The sequence below is a fragment of the Elephas maximus genome, chromosome 14 (genome assembly GCF_024166365.1).
Source record: "Elephas maximus indicus isolate mEleMax1 chromosome 14, mEleMax1 primary haplotype, whole genome shotgun sequence".
NCBI lineage: Eukaryota > Metazoa > Chordata > Mammalia > Proboscidea > Elephantidae > Elephas > Elephas maximus.
Window position 1 is genome coordinate 1,926,039 of NC_064832.1, and position 4,967 is coordinate 1,931,005.

A 4,967-nucleotide genomic window follows, 5' to 3' on the forward strand; every position below is an offset into this window, starting at 1 on the left:
CCAAGGCATTTCCTTAATTGCAGAAAATTGAAACATTTTCTGCTGAGGATCCTGAGCAGTGCACATATATCTAAGAAATTTGGGGGAGAACATGTAGAAAAAGGAAAACATATTTGTTCATCATTTTGGTCAAGGAATTTAGCTCTTGTGGTTAACAGCTGCAGCTGCAAACCAAAAGGTCAGCAGTTCGAATCTACGAGGTGCTTCTTGGAAACCCTATGGGGCAACTCTACTCTGTTTTAGGGTCGCTATGAGTTGGAATTGACTTGACAGCAACAGGTCTGGTTTTGTTGTTTTTTCTTGTATTCAGAATATTCTCCAAAGTCACTACGTCTCCCATCCAGGCACTGCAAATGGTATAACCCTTCTTTCTTTACATCAACTCACAGAAAAGCTTATTCATGTTCAAAATTCAAACCAAAAAACTCACTGATGTCAAGTTGATTTTGACTCACAGTAACCCTGTAGGGCAGAGTAGTACTGCCTCATAAATTTTCCAAGGCTGTATATCTTTATGGAAGCAGACTGCCACATCTTTCTGCTGTAGAGAGGCTAGTGGGTTCAAACAGTTAACCTTTTGATTAGCAGTGAAGTGCTTTAAGCACTGCACCACTAAGGCACCCTTATTAATGTTCATATTAATATAATTCACTCTATATATTTTATAAGGAAATAAATTTTACATGTTAGAATTAGCCTATATCAGACCGAGGAGCTGAAGAAAATCATTGATAACAAAAGGGAATAAGGTACTTTGAGAGTAAAGCTATGGCAGAAGAGAACAGGTAGAATACAGAAGAGATCAGTGAATGAAAAAGTTAGGAAGCTGTGCTTTCTATTCTGTCTTCTCTGTGAAGAATCGGCATGTCTGAAAAACTTACCAACAAGACCATCATGACGGAGTTCTTGCTTATGAGATTCCCTGGTGACTGGGTAATAGAGACACTCCATGCAGAACTCTTCTTCCTCATGTACCTGGCAGCACTGATGGCGGACCCCCTCAGCTTCACCCTCACCACTGTAGACCAGCACCTCCAAACTCCCATGTATTTCTTCCTGAAGAATGTGTCCTTGATTGACATCTGTCACTGAGCCCAAGTCCATCATGAACTCTCTAGCCAACAAGCATCCCATATCCTTCCTAGCATGTGCCTCACAACTTTTTCTTGTCATTTTTTTCGGGGGCACAGAGTTTGCCCTCCTTACAGTCACGACCTATGACTGCTATGCTGCCATCTGCCATCCTTTGCTTTATGAGACCATTATGAATAGAGGTACCTGTGTGCAGATGGTGGCTGCATCGTGGCTCAGTGGATGTGGCTATGGATCCATTCACGTAGCAGTTACACTCTCTGTCAATTTCTGTGGGTGCAACGTAGTGCACCAGTTCTTCTGTGATGTCCCATCACTGCTTCCACTTGCTTGTTCTGGGGAGCATATCTTAGAATATGCATTTATTATTGCTAGCTGCTGTTTTGCTTCTGTATGTTTTATTTTGATGGTTGTGTCTTATGTTCACATTTTTTCCACCATTCTCAGAATCCCATCTGCAAAGGGCAGAGTGAAACTTTCTCCACTTGCATACCCCACCTCACTGTGGTGACCTTGTTCTTCTTTTCAGGAATTATTACATATTTAGCAAAAATTTCAAATCTTCGTCTTCACTAAAAGTGTTGGTATCTGTGCTTTACACTGTGTTACCACCCACTCTTAATCCTCTCATGTAGAGCCTGAGAAAGAAGGATGTGCAGATGGCCCTAGAAAAACTGACAGCTGGCAAAAAGGTCAAGAATATTTTCTTGATTTACATTTGCAAAAATAATTTAAATGTATGATTTGGCTGACGATAATTATTTCAAAATGAGGAGATACTTTTATCCTCCTACTTCTAGGCTACAGAATGTGACAATATGTTGTCTAACAGAATAACAGGCCAAAATTTTATTATGTCATTTGTTGTGTAGTGAATGAGTAGCTTGGAAACTTTCAATTCAATGGCTCTCTTTCTGGTATTGATTTCAGGGGGCAAATTCTGAATGTCTTACATTCATTGTCAGTGTTTCCTAACACCCTGTAATTTTGCAACCTTTTGGGAGATAGGCATGCAAAATAGCATGTTTTATTGTAAGTCCTGGAATACAGTTTATTTTTAAAGTGTTTGTAGTTAAAATAAAGATGTGGGGCTCCTTATAACCTGTCTTTAGGAGTTCTATTTGTTTATGCTAATTAAATATTTAATTGTGGGTTTCACAGTAAAATCATCAGAGAGTGGTCAAATTGCTGTGATCACTGGCCACTCAGGTATTAAGAGTGTCCAAAAATGGTGATGACAACATTCTTATAAAAAGTCTAGTTTCAGAATAGGATCTTACCAGAAATATTTATGTTGTGAATAAACACAGAATATCACAGTCCTGAAGTAATTTTGTACAAGTCTCTTATGTATACATATTTATGATTCCAATTCTCCTTTTCCTAATTCAATCCAAAAAAAAAAAAAAGCCCAAAAGCCAAACCCATTGCCATGGAGTTGATTCTGACTCATAATAGTGATCCTATAAAACAGAGTAGACCTGCCCCCTAGGGTTTCCAAGTCTGTAACCTTTACAGAAACAGACTGCCACAGGTTTCTCTTGGGGAGCGACCATAGGTCCAAACCACCAGGTGAGAATTTTAATTAGCCACTGTGCCAAAAGGGCTCCTGATGGCTCTTCTCTAATTCAAGATTCTTCCACAAATTTTGTGCATTAACTTTCCTTCATTCTTTCATTTTTCCTTTCTTCTGTTGTTCCTTCCTCCATCCCTCCTTTTATTACTTCCTTTTTTATGTCCTTTATTGTCTTTCTTTTTCTCTTTGACCTCTTTATTTGTCCCTTCTTTTATCTTTTTTTTTCTTCTCCACTTTAAGTATAGATTCATTTTTCTTGTCTCCACTTTTACTCCTACCTGCCATTTTAAGTTTCTTCCTACTCAGATTATCTTACTACATCCCTAAAAAATACCTCTACCTTCTTTGTTGCCACCTTGGTGTGGAAATGGCCATTGCTACCTCTGTGTGTACAAATGCTTCACACATTGTGATCTGCTCCAGTAGACGGGATTGATCTGAACTTGGTTTAGTCATGTATGGCAATACCTTTCCTTCCCTTTTTTTCCCCTTCCTTTTCTCTGTATTTTAATGTTAATGACTTTTTAAAAGAGCCCTCAAGAGGAAATAATTTACCACAGATACTGAAATTCCATGTTCCTTTTCTTAGGTACATAAGATGCTTTTGTATCATTAAATTCTAATTTTATACTTAGTAGAATTCACTACTTTAGTCACTCCTGGTCTTCCCACTAAACATTCTCCACTGTATGTCAGCTAATCCTCACTCCATCTTTCTATTAACCTGAGTGTGATTCTCACTCATTTGTTTTTCTCCCTCAACCACATCTAATAACTCAGCAAATCCTTTCCTCTCTGTTCTCCAGGAGTTTACCATTTCTTACAAATTATACTGATGCCACGTGGGTCACACTCCTATGGTTTGTCATTTAGACCATGGCTACAGCCCCCAGCCTGTTCTACCTGCTTCCTCCCTCACCTGCCTTCTGACTATCCTCTGTGAAGCAGCTGAGTTGATTTGTAGGGTCAACATTAATTACACCTCAGCTCACATTCAGGACAAGCCAGAGTCCCCCCACTGTTATAGAAAGTTCTCCATCATCTATGCTTTAGTTACATAATAGTCCTGAATTTTCCCACTCAACACCCTTTTCAAGTCCCAGTGCCCTCTTTGTTCCTGCTTCAGGTAGTCTTTGCTATTGATGGTCCTTCTGGTTGGAATGCTTTTCTTCCAGGTATCTGCGCAGCTACTTCCCCGTTCTTCCAAATTATGGTTTTATAAAATGCTGAGTGAAACGAAATTCTGTTTCTCTATTTCTCTTTCAATCTATGTGTGTATGTGTGTGTGCATTTGTTTGTGTCCTGTAGTAAAACATGTTGTTAGCAGCTGTTAACTCAGTCCCTGACCGATGTCAAACCCGTGCATAATGTAAAGAAACATTGGCTGGTCCTGTGTCATCTCCATAAGTGGGTGTGGATCAAACCATTGTGATTTACAGAGTTTTTTTTAATATTTATTGTGCTTTAAGTGAAAGTTTACAAATCAAGTTGATCTCTCACACAAAAACTTATATACACCTTGTTACATACTCCCAGTTGCTCTCCCCCAATGAGACAGCCCGCTCCCTCCCTCCATTCTCTCTTTTCGTGTCCATTTCACCAGCTTCTAACTCCCTCTACCCTCTCATCTACCCTCCAGAGAGGAGACTCCAACATAGTCTCAAGTGTCCACCTGATCCAAGAAGCTCACTCCTCACCAGCATCCCTCTCCAATCTATTGTCCAGTCCAATCCCTGTCTGAAGAGTTGGCTTTGGGAATGGTTCCTGTCCTGGGCCAACAGAAGGTCTGGGGGCCATGACACTGGGGTCCTTCTAGTTTCGGTCAGACCATTAAGTCTGGTCTTTTTACGAGAATTTGGGATGTGCATCCCACTGATCTCCTGCTCCCTCAGGGGTTCTCTGTTGTGTTCTCTGTCAGGACAGTCATCGGTTGTAGCCAGGCACCATCTAGCTCTTCTGGTCTCTGGCTGATGTAGTCTGTGGTTTATGTGGCCCTTTCTGTCTCTTGGGCTCATAATTACCTTGTGTCCTTGGTGTTCTTCATTCTTCTTTGATCCAGGTGTTTTGAGACCAATTGATGCATCTTAGATGGCCGCTTGCTAGCCTTAAAGACCCCAGATGACTATCTCCAAGGTGGGATGCAGAATGTTTTCTTAATAGATTTTATTATGCCAATTGACTTAGATGTCCCCAAAAACCATGGTCCCCAAACCGCCGCTCCACTACGCTGGCCTTTGAAGCATTCCGTTTATTTTGGAAACTTCTTTGCTTTTTGTTTAGCCCAGTTGTGCTGACCTCG

At 40.4% G+C, this 4,967-nt stretch overlaps 1 pseudogene; it reads left to right on the top strand.

The window, feature by feature from the left end:
• The first annotated feature begins 864 nt into the window (after positions 1–864).
• Positions 865–1,835, top strand: LOC126058385 (olfactory receptor 14A16-like; annotated as a pseudogene).
• The last annotated feature ends 3,132 nt before the right edge of the window (positions 1,836–4,967 follow it).